The sequence below is a fragment of the Notechis scutatus genome, chromosome 3 (genome assembly GCF_049901735.1).
Source record: "Notechis scutatus isolate UNSWTSFEM ecotype Mainland chromosome 3, rNotScu1.2, whole genome shotgun sequence".
NCBI lineage: Eukaryota > Metazoa > Chordata > Lepidosauria > Squamata > Elapidae > Notechis > Notechis scutatus.
In genome coordinates this window covers 114,128,365-114,150,502 of record NC_142011.1, presented here as the reverse complement: position 1 = coordinate 114,150,502, position 22,138 = coordinate 114,128,365, and the positions used below count along the sequence as shown (strand labels likewise).

Below are 22,138 nucleotides of genomic sequence, written 5' to 3'. Positions count from 1 at the left end.
AGAGAACAAGAAGATAAACAATTTTATGAAGTTTGGGATCTTTTTATCAATGGTTAGATAATACAATATAATAATAGAATGTTTAGAAATTTAGGAAATAATGAATATACACTTTTTCTTGGTTTTGATAATATTTTTAGAATATTTTATTAAGATAGATTTGGTATGATTTTATGAATTGTTATAAAATAAATTAACTAAATTATAGTTATCTCGCTTAAGTATGAATTAGTAAAATTATAGTCAAATGATTGTTTAATAATGATATTAGGACAGGGGTGGGCAAACTACGGCCCGCGGGCCACATCCGGCCCGTTCGTCTGTCCAATGCCCCTGAAAAAAAATCGCTGCCATTGGTCTGTCCAATCTAGCCCGCCCCTGAAAAAAAATCGCTGGGCGTGGCGTAATTGCCCTGTGCCGCGTGGCCCCCAAAGCTGCAAAACAGTGCGGAGCGATCTAGGGGTAGGAAAGAAATTTGCAAAGGCCTCGGCTGGGAGTTCGAAATCACCTTCGAGTGCGACCTCTCCGAAGGTGAGTCCCCGCCGATCCCCTTTTTTTCCGGGGCTTCCAGGCTTAAACTTTGCAAAGGCAAAGCTTGCAGGCTGGAACGTCTTCCCGCCAAGGAGCGGGAAGGGTTCCACCCGGCGGGCGGGGTGGGCTGCTTGGAGCCACCTAAAGCTAGGCCGCTGCTGGTGGAGCTTTGCCCTGCCTTGGTGCCCCGTTTCCCGGCTCGGCGGTCCTGCTCGGGCGGCACTTTAAAAGCCTGCTCCCAGCACCCGAGCAACTTCCCAGCAACTTTCGGCTTCCTTTTAACTCGCGGGCGCTCGCGCCTGGCCCCAAGCCGCATGGTGGAGGGAAGCCCGGTGGGCGGGCGGGCGGACTGCTTGGAGGAGGCTCCGGGCTTCCCCTCCGCCAGGCACGGCGCCTGCGAGTTAAAAGGAAGCCGAAAGTTGCTGGGAAGTTGCTTGGGTTTCGGGGCTTCAGGCTTAAACTTTGCAAAGGCAAAGTTTGCAGGCTGGAGCGTCTTCCGCCGAGGAGCAGGAAGGGCTCTGCCCGGCAGGTGGGCGGGCTGCTTAAACTTTGCTCAGGCGGCACTTTAAAAGCCTGCTTCCAGCACCCGAGCAACTTCCCAGCAACTTTCGGCTTCCTTTTAACTCGCGGGTGCTTGCACCTGGCCCCGAGCCGCGCGGCAGAGGGGAAGCCCGGTGGGCGGGCAGGCTGCTTGGAGGAGGCGACCCGGCGGTGCTCCGGCAGCAGCAAGAGGCAGTTTCGCCCGGGCTCCGCTCAGGTGTCCGGCTGGGGCTGTCAGGAGTTGCTACCGCCGGCGCAGCCGTGCGGCTCCAGTCCCGCGTTGCCTTGGGAAGGAAAAGGCAAAACCAGGAGCCGCTGAGCCTGAGCCTCCGGTGCCGCTGCTCCCGTTGCAAAGCACCGCCGCGGTTCTTCCTTTTTGCCTTTCCCTTCCCGAGGCAACGCGGGACTGGAGCCGCGCAGAGCCGCGCTGGCGGTAGCAACTCCTGACTCAGAGGGCCTCCGAGGGGAGGGGAGCCTCCGAGGGGAGGGGAAGGAGGAGAGGAGGGAGGAAAGGGGGGGGCGATTCCCAAAAAATCTTGTGCTGACCCGGCCCGTCTGTCAAATTTTAAAAGTCAATGCGGCCCCCAAGCCAAAAAGTTTGCCCACCCCTGTATTAGGATATATAATTGTTGATTGATAATATGAGTTATTATGTGATATAATTATTATGATGACTATGAATGGATGCACAAAAAGGAGTGGTGAACCAACCGATACACTGTCTGTAAATTTATGAAGGATGATGATGTTTTTATGTTATGTCTTATGTTATGTTTCATGTGTTTTTGTTTGTTGTTAAAATCAATAAAACTTTTACCAAAAAAAAAAAAAAAAGAAGTAGGAGCTGGCTACAGTTGTTTGGCTAACTGCAAATCCATCTGGTCATGGGACCATCCATCCATGTTGTCCCACTCTATCAAAGAAAGTGCTACCATCTATTTTATTAAATGATTTATTAAATTCTAAGTACATTATAGCCACATTATTTCCTTAGTCTACTAATCTAGTCACATTGTCAAAGAAAACATATACCGTATTTGCCGGCGTATAAGACGACTGGGCGTATAAGACGACCCCCCAACATTTCCACTCAAAATATAGTTTGTTATATACTTGCCGTATAAGACGACCCCCCCACTTGGAGGCATGTTTTTCAGGGCAAAAAAGTCATCTTATACGCCGGCAAATACGGTAGTTATTTTGATATTATACATATAAATTCGTATTTACATGTGTCTGTCTATCATTTACCACTAAGACACTGTGTAAGCAACATACTTACTCTGCTTTACAGCAGTAAAACTAAATTGAGTAAAAAAATTGAGTAAAACTATATGACCAATTCAAACATCCAGGGTAAATTTCATTTAAATTAAAAAAGTAAACAGATAACAGATATTCAGAGTTGGAAGGGACCTTGTAGGTCATCTAGTCCAACCCACCCACCCCCGCCCAAGTGGGAGATCCTACATCATTTCTGACAAATGGCAGTCCAATCTCTTCTTAAAGGTCTCAAGTGATGGTGCTTCCACAACTTCCGAGAGAAAGCTGTTCCATTGGTTGATTGTTCTCACTGTCAAAAATTTCTCCTTATTTCCAGGTTAAATCTCTCCTTGTTCAGTTTCCATCCCTTATTCCTTGTCTGGCCTACAGGCGCTTTAGAAAATAGCTTGACCCCCTCCTCCCTGTGGCAGCCCCTCAGACCACTATCATGTATAAACAAAATATACAACTAAATGTAGAAGTATAGAAAATGAAATACAAAATATGGAACACAACAATTACATTTATTTAAAATGTGGATAATTAACTAATCATCCAATATTTACACAGTGTGTATGTTATTCTGTGTTGGGAGTGAAGGATGTTTGAACTCTCTTAGATGGACTGTCTAAAGGAGCGTGTCTCGGAGTAGGCAGGCGTTACACCAGAACCCTGGCCCTTCCCGGCGGAGTCCCTCGGGCTTTCCCGCAACAGAGTCCTCTTGCAATGCATCCGCTAGGTCAGCCAAACGATCCCGGCGGGGTCACCGGAAATGCCCTCCAGAAATCCCCGGGGCTGCAGCGGCAGAGCGGAGTGCCAGGGGCTGTGGGAGGAGCAGGAAGGCGGGCAGCCTTCACATGGCCCTGCCTGGGGCGACAGGAGCGACCCACACTCTCGCTCCCCCCAGTCACTGCAGCCTCGGGCGGAGCAAGAAGAGCGGGATTCGAACCTGATTCAGAGACGCGGGGAGGCTCTTGGCGGAAGCGACGCGGGGGAAGATCCGGGAAGCCAGAGGCGCCTTCGCTGCATCCCACAAGCATCCGAAAGCCGGCAGTGGATATACCGTATTTGCCGGCGTATAAGATGACCCCCCCACTTGGAGGCATGTTTTTCAGGGCAAAAAAGTCGTCTTATACGCCGGCAAATATGGTATATATATATATATATATGTATATACAGGGGTGGACTTCAAAAATTTTAGCAACTGGTTCTCTGCCCAGTTGCTATGTGGACATGGCCATGGTGGGCATGGCCTAGTCGACATCCTGCACCTCTTTGAGCCTCCGGGATGGCAAAAATGGCATTCCGGGCTCCGGAGGCCCAATTTTCGCCCTCCCCAAGCCTCTGTACTTACCTGGCATCCAAAACAGGCCGTGTGCGGACTCCTGGGAGGGGCAGGGTGGGGTGGGTGGGGCCAGCCAAGGGTGGGGTTTACCAATTCGCTGAATTGTTCATTAAAAATGATAAAATTAGCTATCAGATCCGTGTATCTGTCATTTCTTCAGTGGAAGAAGAAAAGGGGGGAGGAGACTGATAAAGAAATCCTTTCTTGATGTAACCTGAATACATTCAATCTTATATCGAATTTGTATAACCCACACATGATACAATGGAGAGAGGAATCCCATTATTCCATGCCAAAATACCCCAACTGCCAAGGCATTGGCACAGATGTTCTTAATACACATTTATCGCCTTCATGGAGCTCCCCAACGGATTATCTCAGATAGGGGTGTTCAGTTCACATCCAAATTTTGGTGGGCGTTTTTAAACCTATTAGGCTCCACCCAGGGGTTGTCGTCAAGTCACCCTGAAACAGCTGGCTTGACGGAGAAAGTTAACAGCATATTAGAACAATATTTAAGATGCTTTATTAATTACCAACAGGACAATTGGACTGACCTTCTTCCTTTTGCAGAGGTAGAATACAATAACTCAGTCCATAGTACCACGGGGTTCACCCCATTCCAGGTAGCCACGGGCCAAGAATTCAACCCCATGCCAGAACTACCCATCAAAGAACCTGAAATCCCCTCCCTTAAGGAGTGGATGGATAATTTATAAGCCATGTGGCCAGTGGTAAGATTGTCTTTACAGGAAGCTAGAGCAGTCGTCAAAGCTCAAGCAGACAAAAAATGTTGCGACCCTAAACCTTTCAAGATTGGGGACTGTGTATATTTGTCCACAAAATCTCCAGAATTATTAACCCCGTGATGGTACAGCTTCAACTTCCAATAACACTTAGGCAGATTCATCCAGTATTTTACTGTAGCTTGCTCAAACCAGAGATCACTTCAAACCTCAGACCCCACCCTTCCCACACCTCCAACCCCCATCATGGTACATGGAGAACAGCATTTTGAATTTAAAGATATCCTTGATTCACACACTCACCGTGGATCCACACAATATTTAGTAGCTTGGAAACACCTTCCTTCCTCAGAAAATGAGTTGGTAGCCAAACCGACACCTAAAAGCACCCACATTACTACAAAAGTTCCACCTAAAATACCCTGATAAACCATCCTGAATTGCTAATGTAATGCATGATTTTTGTTTTTTCCAGGTAGACCTATCTGTTTTTTAAGGAGGGCAGGATGTCAGATCCGTCTATCTGTCATTTCTTCAGTGGAAGAAGAAAAGGGCGGGGGAGACTGATAAAGAAATCCTTTCTTGATGTAACCTGAATACATTCAATCTTATATCGAATTTGTATAACCCACACATAATACAATGGAGGGAAAAAAGCCAGATGGCCGGAACCTATCACCTCTGAGAGAGACAGCCAGGAGATGAGATCATAAAAATTCCACTGTGAGATGTATGCTTGGGAAACTGTGAAAAAGATCGTTCCTTCAGAAGGGGTGGGTGTGGGAATAAACATACTGGCTTTTGTTTCACGAAATACACATTGAGAGAAGGGGAGAGGTTCTAAACTCCCTTATCTATCCTGGTATGCCTGAGAGACATTAGACGCTGCTTTGAACTCCTACATGAATTGTCTCATCTCAATAAAGGATTCCTTTTGATACGTTTGGTTTTCAGAAGTTCATTCTTGTTAATTGAATGAGAAAAAGTTCTGTAGCCTGACATCACCCAAACCGGGGCGAACCAGTAGCAGCCCACCCCTGTATATATCCCACGATTTGAAACTGTTTCTGCTTGATGCAGTCTAAAATTGCATTTGCCTTTTTGGCAGCAACATATAATAACTATTCTGATTCCTTTTTGCTATGCAGTTAATTATTATTCCAAGATCTTTTTATAAGTGCTCTTACCATTCTAAGTATTTTCAATGCTAAACTTATAAATGTGATTTCTGTTTTCGAGGAAAATAACTCTGGCAGGTTTGTCAAAAAAAAAAAAAGTGGCATTTTGCCACTTTCCCATACAAATCATTAATAAAAACATTGACCCTGCCAGAATTGGACTTTCTAACTTAATGTCTCATTCCAGGTTGAAGAAACTCCTTTCAGAAATATTCCTTGAGTGTGATTTAAAAACCAGCTATTTACTTAATTTTCATGCCTTCTGGTCTAAATCTAACAAGTTTGCTAATCATAGCTAAATATTTTGCTAAATATTTTGTTGAAATCAAGATATACTATGTCCATACAATTTTCACAAATCTACTCAAAAAGCTATCCAATTAAAATAGGATAAATGAATAAAATAGATTGTTCTGACAGAACACATTCTTAACAAATATTTGCTAATTATTAAAGGAAGTTGTGGTTAGTTTAGGTAGACTTTTATTAATTATCTTCCAGAAATCAAAGAGAATGAATGAAGACGGCTGGAGGGATGCAAATATTGTTCCTATCTTCAAAGAGAGAAACAAGTAGGATCCAGAAAGTAATAAACCAGTTTTCTGATTTGGGAAGATTCTAGAGCAGGGGTGGGCAAACTTTTTGGCTCGGGGGCCTCATTGACTTTTAAAATTTGACAGATGGGCCGCTACCTGGTGTCGAAATGCCTGTCTTTACAAGTCAAAATCAAATGAATGCAATAATTCAATCATTCACATCAAACCTTAATTCTGTACCAATCTTCGGCGGGCCGGATTAAAAAGACCAACGGGCCGGATGTGGCCCTCGGGCCGTAGTTTGCCCACCCCTGTTCTAGAGCAACATGTGAAGAGATCAATGTGGAATTATCTTGAATCAATGCATTGATAACTAGATTAGAATATATTCTTCTACAATGTTAGAATTAATCAATTTCTTACACATTTGTTAAAAAATTCTGAGAATGCTATGGACATATCCTGACTTTGCAAATGATTTCAAAAATTATGATATTTTGATTAGCATTTAATTTAGCTTGGGGTGGATGGAATGTCTTCAAGATATATTTACATCGAGCTTCCAAAATGTATGGCAACAATTCCTAAATAAAGTAGAATGAGAGCTCAAGTGGGGTGCTACAGAGTACAGTTCTATGGTTTGAAAAAAAAAAATGTAATGACAGCAGGAAACAGTATAATATGCAGTTTATCAATAATATTTTATTGATATTGCAAGGGGTTTCATGAGCATACTTTAAATGTGTGTGTGTGTGTGTGTGTGTGTGTGTGTGTGTGTGTGTGTGTAGGAGTGTGTGTGTACATGTATGTGTGTGCATATTTCTGCCCATAAATGAGTACTATTGCAAGAAGGGGTCTGGGACTTTTAGTCTCCCATGCTTGGCCATGCCTTCTTCACCTCCAGCCACCTGCCTCAACCCATTCATAGCCAGCTTTGCTGCTCCACTGGCCATTCTCCACAGCCAATGGGCCCCTGGCCCTCAGTCCCTGCCCATAAGCCCAGACACTGTTTGACCCAGCTCTTTGGCTGCATAGGACAAATAGCCACCAGCCAATCAGGTGAAAGGCAGAAGCAATGTTGCGGGTGGCAGCATGTGATGGGCAATCACAGGGGGAAGGTGTTGGAAATGGCAACGCTGTAGCCCAAAAGCATCCTTATATTGGTGTGGGGGGCATGGCAGGCAAATGGAGGTGGTACATGGCTGCTGGCATTGCGAGGGGATAGGCAGGTAAACAGCTGCCAGACTGCCTCCCTTTCATCGCTGGTTCAGAGGATTTTGGAGAATGACCCTCTACTTGCAGAAAAATAGCAGCACTTCCAACAGCCATTGGAATTCATCTCAGCTTCTCTTATTTCCACATTTCTTTTCCAGTGTTTCCCTTCCTTCCCCTCGCCTCTCCTTTTTATTTCCTCTTTCATCATCTCTTCTTCATCTTCCCTTCCTTTCCCTTCCCTCCCTCCCTCTCTTTGTGCATCATTTTGCCCAGATGGAAGCTGATGCTTGACCTAAAATGTCACACTTTGCAAGTAAGATCACAGTTCAATGCTTCCCTTGCAATCCTCTGTTTCCTGTTTTCATCTCAGCTTCTCTCATCTCCACATTTCTTTTCCAGTGTTTCTTAGTCTTGGTACCTCTTAGATGTGTTGGAAGGAAAGAAGGAAGGAAGGGAGGCTCCCCTCCCAGGTAACCACTGCCTGAGATTCTGGGGAGAGGCAGCGACTAACTGGCATGATGGAAAATACCGGGCTTCTCAACACAGGATCCCACTATTTCCATAAGCAATGGGGTCCAGACTTACCCTCCCCTTGAACCACTATACTATCCCCTTGAACCACTATACTAATACTTACTTAAGCGCATACCATCCCACCTGTAGGCACAAACCATCAAAGAAGTAATAGGTGACAAAAAGAAACAAGATCACTTAAAAAAAACAGTTTTCATTAGTTTATTTAATAATTGATATTTTATCTCATCTATAAGGAGGAGGACTGTTCACACTCTCTGTCATCAAAGTTTCCAAGATATGTAAATTGTGGTAACTGCTGGGAATTCCTTTGTAGGTGTGGATAATTAGGAGGGAATCTAGCATCCTAAATTCTCCTGAAGTGCTTGTCAACTCCCCAAATGACTTTAGCTGAAGCTATAATCTTTTTACTTTGTTTCTTAGTTGCCATACATATAGGGAAAGAGGGATTTACCTGATTGTTTAACATGACCAGTGACACTAGGAAGGTGGGTGATATCTTATTTCTTTTATTATACTGAAAATGCAGGAAATATTTAGAGTTGGATTCACATTTGAACGTGCCAATATGATGTACCCAATAAAATGGATTTTTGAGAAAAACTGCAGCCTGAATCCTGAATTGATTGGGACCATTACTCGGAACCATGACAGTGCTATCGTAACTGTTTAGATGCAACATTTATTCAGGAAACAACTTGTAAAGGGGGTCCATTACTTGGAACTATGACATTAATCCAACACTCCCTTTAAACCATCAAATCTCTGGGATTCCTAAGCCCCGGTCCTCCACCTTGCTGCCTCGGGAAGCAGAGAAAATCTCAGGAGGAAATGGCTGAGGAGGGGAGAAATGGCTGGAAAACCTGCAACTACCTCAGTGGCAACACAGGCAGATGCCTAAGTGAGGCCACCCCGCTAGTGATTACTCGGCCAAAGATGTGGCTGGAAAAGGCTGGCCTACCAAGGGCATGGGAAGAAGAGATGGCTGTGGGGAATGCCTACCTGGAGGGTGATGAGCTCTGGTGGAGCGCACTGAAGGCAGCAGAAGCCAAATTTCCCCTAATTTCACCCAGATACTCAGAGGCCCGCATAATGAAATAGAAGGAGAGTGGCGGCTTGAGATGAGATGAGGGGGTGGAGACACTCGGTGTTCTGACCCAGCCTTAGCAGAAGCAAGAATAGACTACTTGTCACAAAAAAACCCTCTTTATTTACCACTTGTGAATTAATTGCATTCCCCCACTGAAAAGTCTAGGCAATAGTCCTTCAAAGAGTTAACGGCAGCAGCAGACCTTATCAGTTCCTTGTGATAATTTGAAGGCCATGAGCTCCCAGCCAAAAGGCTGAAAATTAAATTCTGGCAAGCAGTCTCTGTGACACGAAACACAATGAGCAAAATCTTCAGAAAGATTAAATGGGACTTCCGGTTTGCAACCTTTCGGCGGCGGCAGGGATTCGCGACTGCGCGATCCCTGCTGCGTTCACCATCAAGGTTCCCTCGATCCATTTGGATCTGGGGGATATAGCTGCCCCGCAGAGGCAGCTGAAGATAGGGGGGATCCGGCAAGGGGTTTGGGGTGTCGCAAACCCCCTCCCCAGCCGGCTAAACCCCCTTTTCCCGAGGCGGAGGAACGGTGGTCAGCAATGGCCGCCACGAAGAAAGTTGCAGCCGGACAAGCAGGTGCAGGAGGGAGGAAGCTGAAAGAAAAATGAAAGTTGATTCTAACCGGGACAAGACGGGAGAAAATGACCTGGAATCTTGAAGGCTGCTAAGTATATATTGTTCCCTGTGAGAGTTTTTAAGCTGCGAATATTCTAAAGGGGAAAGTTTTTTCTTTGTTCTACTCTCCTTCCTAAAGTGACAGCGGGAAAAAAAAAAAAACCTTTTTGGCTGTGAGTGGGAAGGGAGAGTGAAAAAAAGAATTAGAGCAAAATTTGAAAATAAGGAGAAGATTGCCTAGAATTACAAAGAGTTTAAAAACTTCCAAAAAATATATTTGAAAAGGATTTGTGATTACTTTAACCCCAGAAAGAGAAAGTGAAGAAGAAGAAGATATCTAAAAGAAATAGTCTGTTTGGATTGTTTGGTGACTTTGGAACCTTTGGAAATTACTTCTGATTAAATCATCTGGGTGGTTGTTTGGAAAAACTTTTTCTCTACACAATGGCATCATCTATGGATGAATTGGAACTTATATATCAAAAATTTGAAAGAGAAAAACAAGGAGGGAAGATGGTCTTGATACTATTTTTCAATACTTGGAAATGGCGGTTTATATTTATGTGAAGCAGAATGAGGATGATGGGGATAAAGAAGAAGGAGAAGCCATCTTTGATGAACAAATTACTTTGACTGGAGAAGAGAAAAGCAAGAGAAAAAGGGAAAAAGGTCTTTAAGATCTGGAAAAATAGCCCAAAAGAGAAGAATAAGGTGAAAAGGGGACATTATGTTAAGAAACAACAGAAAGGGGAAAGCAGAATAAAAGGGAGGTGGAGAGACAAGGGGTTAAAGAGGATAAGGAGAAGAAGAAACAAGAAAGAAAGGAAGGGATGAGAAGTCCTAATGGTGGGGAGCAAGATGTTAAGAAGCAAATTTTTTTAGAGATAATGGATAAGCTTTATGGTTAAAGGGATTCTAGAAAGGTACATAAGACTGCATTTTTATACTTGTATTTAGAAGTAAACATAGAAAATTAGAAACAATATGTAACCTAAAATGTGATAAAATATTTAACATAAATTAGTGAAATTTTTGGTTAAGAAAAGGGAGTACTGTAACGAAACATGATTTAAGATTGTGATGTGGGTGGGGTAATAATCTTTGAAAAGCATAAGTGTTCCCACAAAGGCATGATATTTAATTGAAATGGATAAAATGTTTAAGATATAAATGATTGTTAATATTAATGATTAGAATATGGTATACTAGCGAAATTTCTTGTGAAATGAGAATTGAAGTAGAAGAAGGAGGTACTTTTTAATGAAATAATGAGCTATAATATATGATGAGGGATATAATATATAACTATGGAAAATAGGGCTCCCATAAAAGTATGTGATTTAATTGAAAAGTAATGATTTAAATGTTTAAGATATGAATGAATATTAATACTAATGAATAGATTTGTATTATTTTTGATAATATAGTATAATTTTAGAATGTACCAGACAGAATCCCAATATATGTCATGTGTTTTATATTAAGTATTATAAATGTAGGGGAAAGAGATAAAGGCATCATACTCCTCCCATATAGTGTAAAGGAGAAGTTTTTTCTTTTTTTTAAAGAAGGAAAATAAAGGGCTGGCTGGAATAGAACAGACAAAGAATAATAAATATTATGATATGAATTGAGAGGAGATAAATAAAATAAAATAAAATTGAGAAATTTAAAGGAGAGGAGAAGACATATAGAAAACTGAAAATGTTAATAAGATATGAAATGGTATGTAAAATGAATATGAATTTGAATTTGTGTCTGTACCAAGAGTTTTAACCCGGGACTAATCAACTTTCAGATAAGAGATTTTTTTATGCTTTTATGTTTTGTTTTATGTGTATCTATGTATTGTTTGTCTTGAAAATAAAACTTGTTTTTTTAAAAAAAAGAAAAAAAGAAAGAAAGAAAGATTAAATGTTTTCTCCTACAACAACCACTTACCTTTCCTTCTATTTATTCCCCAGCCAGGGAGGGGCCATTCAGCTTCCACATGTGCTTTGCTTTCCGAGTTGACTCCTTGACCTTCATTGTTCCCCACTCCTAACAGTTCCTAATGGTCAAAGCACTCCCTCAGCTGCTCCACCAAAGAGCTCTGAAATGTGGCTGAGTGTCTCCACCCTAATCTCAATCTAGCCAGTCGAGCTTTGGGCTGGCGAGGTAGAACCTGATGGGCGGGCTTGGGCTCCACTGACCCAGGAGTGGCTGGGCTGCCTGGGTGGCCACTTCCTCTGCTGCTTTCAGCTGGTGCAACGGCTCCACCTCTTGGATGCCTGTGCGGTCAAGCCACTCCCTCAGCTGCTCTACCAAAGAGCTCTGAAGTGTGGTTGAGTGTTCTGGCCCGCCAGCTGCCAGCAAAGCTTGGCAGCAGAATCGGACAATGAGGAGGTTGGGGAGAAACTGGGGCCAGTTCTGGAATCTGGGGAAGGCTCTGATGGATGCTCTGTGTCGGACACAGAGATAGAGCCAGGACCATCTGATATTCCTCAGCCATCGGAGAGGCATCTGCCTTTGGAGGCTGATATGAGTGAGGAGGAAGAATTGCTGGGGCCTGTTCCAGATGCATGTATGTGCAGGCATCCAAGAGGTGGAGCCGTTACACTGGCTGAAAGCTGCAGAGGAAGTGGCCACCAGGGCAGCCCAGATGATCTTGGTTCAGTGGAACCTGAGCCCGTCCGTCAGGTTCCGCCTCGCCAGCCTGAAGCTCGATTGGCAGCTGGAGGGAGCCTGGATCACAGATTACAGGGAGCAGTGACAGAGAGCAAAAGCACCAGGCAGAGCACCCAGCCATTGCTGGCTGCAGCAACAAGAGTGAGTCCTGGCCCAGGACCAATCCCGCAGTGGCTACCATAAGCAACTAGCAACAGCCCCTCCTCAGTGGCACCAGGCCCACTTCCCCCCTGGACCCTGGGTGGCATCCAGTACTGGCCACTGCCATCTTACCCAATGGAGCCTCCTCCCCTGAAGATGATGTTTGATGGGGATCCCAACAAGCTTGCAATCTTCCTCAACCATGTGCTGGGCCACCTAGATCTTTATGCCTTAGCCTACCCAACCCAGAGAGCGATGGTGAATGCGGTTCTGGCCAACCTTGTGGGAGAGGTGGAAGAATGGGTGGCCACCCTTCATGATGAAGAAGCACCAGAGCTGAGGGATGCTGGGATGTTCCTGGGGGAGCTGTGGGTAAAGTTCAAAGATGAGGCAAAGGCCCAACAGGAAGAGGGAGAGATATAAGAGCTAGAGCAAAGGAGATGACCAGTGAAGGAATACATTTGAGTTTTGAAGAGTTGTGGGGAAGCTGTGGCACTGGTCAGAACGACAGCTTGTTTACCATTTCAAAGAGGGCCTTGACAGAGAGCTGCACCAGATGTGCGCATACCAGGGCCTCCCTGACCGACTGCACGAATGGTACCAGGCTGTTACAGCACAAGAAGTGGAGCTGAAAGCCTGCAGACCAAAGAGCGACCCCGAAGCAAAACCAAGGAGAGCCAAGAGAGCCGATCAGCTGGGAGGTGATTGGCCTTAGCCACATCCACTAGCGCACTCACAAGACCAAGCCAGGCCCCCATCCAATACTTCCGATGTGGTCAGCTGGGGCATCAAGCAGCTGAGTACCTGGTGCCCATGCCCAAGCCAAAGGCAGGATCGCCAGCATCGACCAAGCCAAAGAAGCCACCACAGAAAGTGCTGGAGAAGTCCAACTTGGCCCGCTAGGCAGTCGAGATCCCCTCTCACCTGCCCAAGGGGGAGGGAGCTCTGGTTGAAGGGGACTAGTCACCAGCCTTGTACAACACTGAGGATAAGGGAGAGTAGGATCACCCAATGGTGAGGAGAGTCATCTGCCCCTTTGCTTTGCTCATGTGAATCATGGCGCCTTAGTCAGGAATTCGGGGGGGAGGGGTTGAGGCCCTAATAGACTCAAGGTGTACCCAATGCCTGATAACCTTGCCCACAGTGGTAAGACTGGGATCTGAGTCAGGAAGCTGTCCAGAACCATGAAATTTGAACAAGTCAATGGCTCACTGATACCCTTCCCCCCATTACCCACCTAACAGAACCTATGAAGTTGGAGATGGGACAGTACTGGGAGATGATCCGGTTCATGATCATTCCAAAGATGATGGAAGCTGTGATCCTGAGGTTGGCCTGGTTGGACAAATGGAGCACAGCAATATGGTGAGAAGGGAGGAAACAGGAAGTTGAGACTGGGAAGAGGGCCCCTCCCTCCCACATACAACTGAGCTGTGCAGACCTCTCTGCAGAGGACGGATGGCATGGACACAGAACATTCAAGGGCTGGGTCAGATCAGCTCCCAGGGACCCAAATTATCCCCAGAGAGTACCAAGACCTGGTGGAGGTATTTTGGGAAAAGGAGTGTAATGTTCTAACCTACACCCCCACACAGATTGCACAACTGAAATCCTGCTGGGGGCAAAACTGCCTAAGCCCAAAATGTACTCCATGACCCCTAAGGAAGTGAGGGAACTAAGGGAATACATCAACAAAAAACTAGCCAGGGGCTTCATTCAACCAGCTAAATCCCATGTAGCAGCTTCTGTCCTGTTTAAAGAACTATGAGATTATGCGTGGATTTCAGAGGGAACAATGGGGTATGTGTGGAAAGCATGTACCCCTTCTCCCTCAGGAAAGATATGCTAGCACACCTAGCCAAGGGAAAGAAATTCACTAAGTTAGACTTGTGGGAGACATATTACCAGGTCAGAATTAGAGAGGGGGACGAATGGAAGACAGCATTCAACTGCCCTCTGGGAAGCTTCCAGTTTAAGGTGATGCCATTTGGACTACAGGGGGGCTACAGTGTTCATGCAATTGATAAATGAGGTGCTACACAAACACCTATATTTACTTGGCTGACATCCTCATCTTCACCAAAACAATGGAGGAAACACAGCCAGCTGGTCTGCCACATCTTTAAAAAGCTACTGGCAGTGAACCTATATGCTAAGCTGTCCAAATGCGAGTTCCACCAGACCCACCTGAGCTACCTGGGTTACCAAGTGTCAAGCGAGGGGGTGGAGATGGACCCAGTGAAAGTGAAAGGCATCCCAGAGTGGCAACTCCCTTGAACCCTTAGCTACAAAGCAGCTACAAAGCTTCCTGGGATTTACTAACTTCTACAGGCAAACCATCCCTATATTTGCAAAGATAGCCTTGCCAATCATTGAACTACTAAAAACCAGAACGATGGGGGCCAAACTCCAGCCAAGGCAGGTCTATGGCAGTGGTGGCTAACCTTTTTGAGCTCCTGTGCCAAAAATTGTGTGTGCGCTTGCACGCTCGCACTCGCGTGCCAGCTGCCAGAAGGCAATGCGTGCCCCCACACCCCCTATGCATGCGTAATCCCCCCCTTACCTGCACTGGGCCTCACAGCTGATTTTCAGCTGGTTTGAGGCTTTTTTGGCCTCCCAAAGGCTTGAGGCTTTGCAGGCTGAAAACTAGCCCCGTTTCGTCATTTCTTTTCGTATTTTCAGAAAAACAGGAAGTGATGAAACGGGGCTAGTTTTCGGCCTGCAAAGCCTGCAGAAGCCTTCCTCAAGCCTTTGGGAAGCCGAAAAAAGCCTCAAACTGGCTGAAAATCAGCTGTGAGGCATGTGCATGCCCAGTGAGGTAAACTTTGCCTGCAGCTCATATGCCAGCACAAATGACTCTGTGTGCCACCAGTGGCACACATGCCATAGGTTCACCATCACAGGTCTATGGAATGCCAGGAGGCATTTGAAACCCTAAAGAGACTATTTACGAAAGAACCAGTGTTAAAGCACCCTGATCCAGAAAAATAATTCATGATCCAGGCTGATGCAAGCGACGTGGCTGTGGGGACTGTCCTCCAAAATAAAGGAAGGGAAACCTACAGCCATGCGCTTACACCTCCCGAAAACTCAGGGACACAGAGACGCTGGGCCATATGTAAGAAATCCTTTACTGTCCAGTGGGCATTACTGACCTGGCACCACCTCCTGGAAGGCAGCAATGTACCTTTTGAAGTGTGGACTGACCACAAGAACTTAGAGGTGTTGAGGACCCCTCGCAAGCTCTTGCCTAAGCAGGTCAGGTGGGTGCAATATTTCAACTGATTCAACTTTGCCCTTAAGTACCCACCAGGGGGATGGGACTTCCTGGCCGGCACTTTGTCGCAGATGCTCCAGTACAAGAACAGTCAGGATGAGGTAGTCAATGTAATTATTTCCCTTCCCCAGAGGGTGGCTCTCCCGATGACAAATCACACAACGACCGACTGAGGCGGGGGAAGAGTTGAACCAGAGACTTATGGCTGAATTACAAACTGACCCCTGGTTCAAGGATCACCCGCAGCTTTTGACCACCAGGGGTGGGCTGGCTTGGAAAGGGACTAAACTGTTTGTCCCTAGTAACTTGTGGGTTCAGATCCTACAAAGGAGCCATGATGCTAGACAAGCAGAACACTTTGGATTCCTGAAGACTTTGCACCTGGCAAGGGACATTTTTGGTGGCCAGGGATGAACAAGGACATTGAGAGCTATGCGAAAAGCTGTGTAACCTGTGAGACAAAGAAAAAGAGGCCGGGGAAGCCTCCTGGTCTACTGCAACAAGTAGCAGAGCCAACTTGGCCCTGGGAAGAGATCGCGGTGGATTGTATAGTGGAGTTGCCTGAAAGTAGTGGGAATACAGTAATTTGGACGGTGACTGACCTGTTCTCCAACCAGGTTCATTTCACCACCTGTCCCGGACTACCCTTTGCCCACAAGCTAGTGAAGCTGTTCCTAAAGCACATTTATCAATTGCAGAGAGTGCCAAGCAGAATTATTTTGGATCGGGAGCATCCAATTCATGGCTATATTTTGGATAGAGTTTGTAAAGTCAATAGGGTCCTCCCAGAGACTTGGCTTGGCTTTCCATCTGAGTACCAATGGTGCAGTGGAACGAGCTAATGCAATGGTGTAGTAGTATCTTAGGTGTTATGTCAACTATCAGCAAACCAACTGGGCAGGCCTTTTGCTGAATTGACGTATAACAATGCCATACATAGCAGCATGGGACTCACCCCTTTTAAAGTGGTCAATGGGATACACTTTGTTCCTATGCCAGAACACTCCCAAGAGCTCCCTTCCTCTGTTAGTTTGACAGAGTGGGTTGACTCACTATGGAATGCCTGGGGGAACATAAAATGAACACTAACTAAAGCGGCTAAGAACCATAAAGAGCAAGCTGACAGGAAACAGGCCCCTCAGAAACCATTCCATGTTGAGAGGTTTACCTCTCTACCAAATACTTAAAGCTAAAATTGCCATTCAAAAAACTAAGTCCTAGGTTTTTAGGACCGTTTCCCATTGTAACAATCATTAACTCGGTCAGTGGAATTGAAACTTCCCCACTGTCAGCCTTCAAGATTTTCTTCCTTTGCTTTGCATCTTTCGGCTGTCATAAGTAATGGGAGGAGGAGGGGGGACATGGTTATGGGAAGCGAGCTGGAGGTGTTACAAAACAGAACTGTATAAATAAGTTGGGGGGGAGAAGGTTCTTGCTTAGACTTCTATCCTATGCTATGCGCAGCCGCCACTCTTTATCAAAATATGTCAAGGTCAACGGACAGAGGCCTCATCATGTGGAGATGCCCACATGATGCTATACGCAACTTTTAATTGGATGAGCCAGTTGAACTATTGGGGGTGGGAACATTGCAATCACTTTGTATATGTGATTTACGTGCTCATTTTCTCAGATTCAGAATTCTTTTGTTGCTACCACTTGACTTCCAGTAAAAGATATCTTTTCTCTAATTAATGGAGTCTAAGTATTTCTTTCTTGGATTTTGAATGGAGCACCAGCTGACATTATTCTGAATCTCACTTTACCAGCCCACCCAGAGAATTAATAAAAAAATTTCCGAGGGGGTCTGAACACAATGTCTAATCCAGCCAGCGACCAAGAAGACCAGATTCCCTGCTGTTAGAGGCAGCAGGGGAAGCCGACTTGTTAGCAGAATTAAGTCTTGGCAAAAAACCAGCTGTAAAACCCAAATGGTCCCTTGGGAGTCAGCTGGAAGGATCCTGAGGAAAAGCCTTCTCCAGGAGTGACCACTACCCATAGGCATGGAAGAGAAGAGCCGTGGCAAGAGAAGGAAAAAAAGATTTTTTTATTAACTCAAGCCCTGCATCTTCTAAATGAAGCTATCAGAGAGCCTCAGACTGATCAAAGGTATGAGGCAGAAGAGGGGGAGGCAGCCCCAGCCAGAAGAATCAGAGCAGCCACCCCCATAAATCAACCTGGGCTGGCGCAACAGGCAGCAGCAGCCCAGGGCCCCCCGGCAGGGGAAGTAATTGCCAGAAGGTGTAGAACTCCAAAGGTGCCTCCGTTGGAAGTAAAATATGGGGGGGGGGGTGTATCCCAAGGAGTTAGGATTCTTCCTGGCACAAGTCTGGAGCCATATGGAGGAATATGGAGAGGATTTTTCCTCGGAAGCAGCCAAAGGGCTCTTGAGGGAACAGCTGCAAAGTGGATGGTGACTTTGCATAATGATAATGCTCCCCAGCTGATGAATTATGACCTGTTCATGACTGCGCTGCGAGTCAGGTTTGAAGACCCACTTGCTGAATGTAAGGCCAGAATTAGGATGAAGACCATAAATCAGGGGAGGAGATCAGTGGCTGACTACACCCAGGAATTTAGAGACCTGGCGTGTCATATTCAAGGCTGGTCCCAGGGAGCCCTGATAGAAGCTTTTAAAGATGGTTTGAATGAAGATGTATATCCAAGCTGTATTGCCAGAAGAGACCCCAGTGAGCTGCAGCTATGGTACGTGCTGGCAGCAGAGGTGGAAATTGACCTGACCTGAAACAGATGCCGGGGGGGGCCTTGGTTGGAGCAAGTCCTCCCCCAACAGCCCTCGAGAAGCCTTAAAACCTCAGAAGGGAGAGATGGCAGCAAAACCCAAGACCATTGCATGCTTCCAATGTGGGAAGGAAGGTCACCAGGCTGCAGACTGCCGTGCCAAGCTAGAGCCAAAGGGGGCGCCAGGAGGAGGAGGAAAACCTGAAAAAAAACCAGCCTCGCGAAACGGCGCTTAAAGCGGAGGAGGTTGTAGAGATCGCCCCTCCGAAAGGAGAGGAGCTGGGAACTCCTACCTCTTCTGAAGAGAGTGAATCCGAATTGGAAGACGACTCACTGGTAAGTCCAAACAAGGGCCCTATGACCATTCCAGTGAGATTAAGGGTACCCACGTCGGGAGCCAAAGGGGAAATGTTGGCCTTGTTAGACTCTGGGTGCACAAGGTACGTAATCAGCTTGAAGGTAGGAGAGAAAATGGGCTTAAGGCTAAAGACTTTTAAAACGCCCACAGCCTTTTGCCAACTGGATGGATTGGTAGCTGGGGGCGGCCCTGCACATTTCATAATGGAACCAGTAGAAATGACGATGGGGAAGCATAGAGAGACTTTGTGTTTTATTGTGGCTCCTGGGATGGAGCGCCCCAATACTGGGTTTCCCCTGGCTCCCGGAAATGGAACCCCACATCGACTGGAGGAGGGGATCATTGCGCATACGTACTGACCAACGCCCAGAAGGGGAGGGGCAATCTCAACTGAAACCCAAGAATCCCACAGAGCTGGCACCGAGAATCTGAGGGGGGAGGAGAAAATTCCAGAGAAATATTGGGACTTAAAGGAGGTTTTCAGTGGAAAGGCCTCGGACAAGCTCCCCCCACCCCCATTGCTCAACAGATTGCAGTATTGAAATTTTGCCAGGAGTAAAACTCCCAAAACCGAAACTGTACTCGATGACACCGCGGGAGTTAGAAGAGCTGCAGTCATTTATTGATAAAAATTTGGAACGTGGTTTCATCCATCCAACCTGTTAGGCCCTGAGTAGCGGCCCCAGTATTGTTCCGTGAGAAGAAAGATGGCTCTCTGCATTTATATGTTGACTATAGAAACCTCAACACCATTTCGGTGGAGAACGTGTACCCACTCCCCTTGATGAAGGATATATTGGCCCACTTGGCCAAAGGGAAAATTTTTACGAAACTCGACCTGAGAGAAGCATACTACCGAGTTCAAATTAAGGAAGGGGATGAATGGAAAACTGCTTTTAACTGCCCAATGGGCTGTTTCCAATTCAACGTTCTTCCATTTGGCCTACAGGGGGCCCCTGCAGTATTCATGCAAATGATAAATCAGGTGTTGCATGAACATTTATACAAAGGGGTGTTGGTTTATCTTGATGATATTCTTATCTATACGGAGACTCGTGATGAACATGTGAAACTAGTGCAGTTCTGAAAAAACTTCAAGCTGCTGAACTGTACGCAAAGTTGTCCAAGTATGAATTCCACCAGGAAAAAAATGACTATTGAGGCTATCGCATATCACATGACAGCATAGAAATGGATCCATGGAAAGTTCGTGCTGTTTTGGAATGGGCTCCTCCCCGCACCAGGAAACAACTTCAAAGTTTCTTGGGACTTGCTAATTTTTACCGTCAATTTATCCCTGCTTTTGCGAAGATTGCAATGCCTATCACAAATCTTCTAAAAACCAAAGGGGAGGCAAAACCGAAGCCTAGTAAACCACTGGAGTGGTCTATGGAGTGCCAAGCTGCTTTTGAGAAGCTGAAACGACTGTTTGCTGCTGAACCAGTACTCAAGCACCCAGACATGGACGCTCCTTTTGTAATCCAAGCCGATGCGAGTGACGTAGCAGTCGGGGCGGTGTTACTACAAGCAAACAAGATGGGGACTCTGCAACCGTGTGCATATACTTCCCGTAAACTAACTGAAACTGAAAGAAGATGGGCCATCTGGGAAAAAGAAGCTTTTGCAGTTCACTGGGCTCTGTTAACCTGGAGGCATTTCCTAGAAGGGGTAAAACACCCATTTGAGGTGTGGACGGATCATAAAAATTTGGAGGCTTTTAAAACGCCTCGGAAGCTGTCTCCCAAGCAAGTTCGCTGCGTGCAGTACTTTAAACGCTTTAATTTTTCATTGAAGTACATTCCAGGGGGAAAGAACTTCATGGCGGATGCTTTATCTAGATTACCTCAATATAATACTGCTCACCAAGAAGTGGTTGTTTGAAAACATTTTCCTCCTTCCCAGTCTGAATGGGTGAATGAGAAGGATATTAGGGCTCGTACGCTTATCAAGGCATTTCATACTAAATATCCTGATAAACCCTAAAATATAGTATTATGGTGTTACATGTATATTTTCTGTTATCTTCTATTTTTATCTTTTATAGGATTAACGCCTCTTTTGCAGAAGGGCCGAATGTCAGCCTTCAAGATTTTCTTCCTTTGCTTTGCATCTTTCGGCTGTCGTAAGCAACAGGGGGGGGGAGGAGGGGGGACATGGTTATGGGAAGCGAGCTGGAGGTGTTACAAAACAGAACTGTATAAGCTGGGGGGGGAAGGTTCTTGCTTAGGCTTGTATGCTATGCTTTGTGCAGCCACCACTCTTTATCAAAATATGTCAAGGTCAACGGACAGAGGCCTCATCACCACCTGGAGATGCCCACATGATGCTATACACAACTTTTAATTGGATGAGCCAATTGAACTATTGGGGGTGGGAACGTTGCCATCATTTTGTATATGTGATTTACACACCCATTTTCTCAGATTCAGAATTCTTTTGTTGCTACCACTTGACTTCCAGTAAAAGATATATTTTCTCTAATTAATGGAGTCTAAGTATTTCTTTCTTGGATTTTGAATGGAGCACCAGCTGACACCCACCTTCTGGGGAAGACACACCCAGTTTTCCATAGTAACCTATTGAAGCCAATGGTTGGTTTGGAGCTGAGACCGGCAGTTCAGATGGCCCCAGGTCCCATAGTAGTGGGAGACCCATTACGAGATAATGCAAATTCTAGATTCAAGACTCTATAAAAGAAAGTTACAGTATTTGGTTCAATAGAAGGGATACCCTCTATCAGAAGCTACCTGAGTAAAAAGCAGCAAATGAGGGCAGAACAACTAGTAATTAAATTCCATGACAGGAACCCTCCAAAACCCAAGAGACTGGGGTACCAAGGGGGAAGGGGCTAATAGGAACCTAACTTCTGTTTGTGTTTAATATTTTTCAGGTGCTCTTTACTTTGTAGTGGGAGCTGATTGTCAACTCTCAAAACGACTTTAGCTGAAGCCATATTCATTACTTTTTCTTAGTTGCCATACATATGGGGAGAGGGGGAACTATGGGGTGTGGGTGCCAGACATAACAGTGATAAGGCCATGGGAATCAAGGTCTTCTCAACAAGAGCTCATAATGGCTGGAGGGAGTAGCTGAGTAGTCTGCCATCTACCTGGTTGGTTAACATGACCAATGACACTAGGGTGGGTGTCATCAACCCGCATCTCGCAATCTGCATGCAGCTCTTTCGTCCCTCCACTGTGGCTCCCTGTTGGATGAGCCCACCACTGGCTGGCCTTGCCTCTTGCTCTCCCCTCTCAGTCACCCCAAAGGAGTCTTTGGGGGTTGAACACCAAGAGGCATGGATTTTCTCCACCTTCTGCATTCCCACCCTGCGCTGAAACAAAC

The 22,138-nt window shown here is 45.6% G+C and overlaps 1 protein-coding gene across 5 annotated transcripts in view; it reads right to left on the bottom strand.

Moving 5' to 3' along the window:
* The window catches only part of PCDH1 (protocadherin 1), a 291,570-nt gene that overhangs the window by 175,430 nt on the left and 94,002 nt on the right, over positions 1-22,138 (bottom strand). The window lies entirely within an intron of this gene.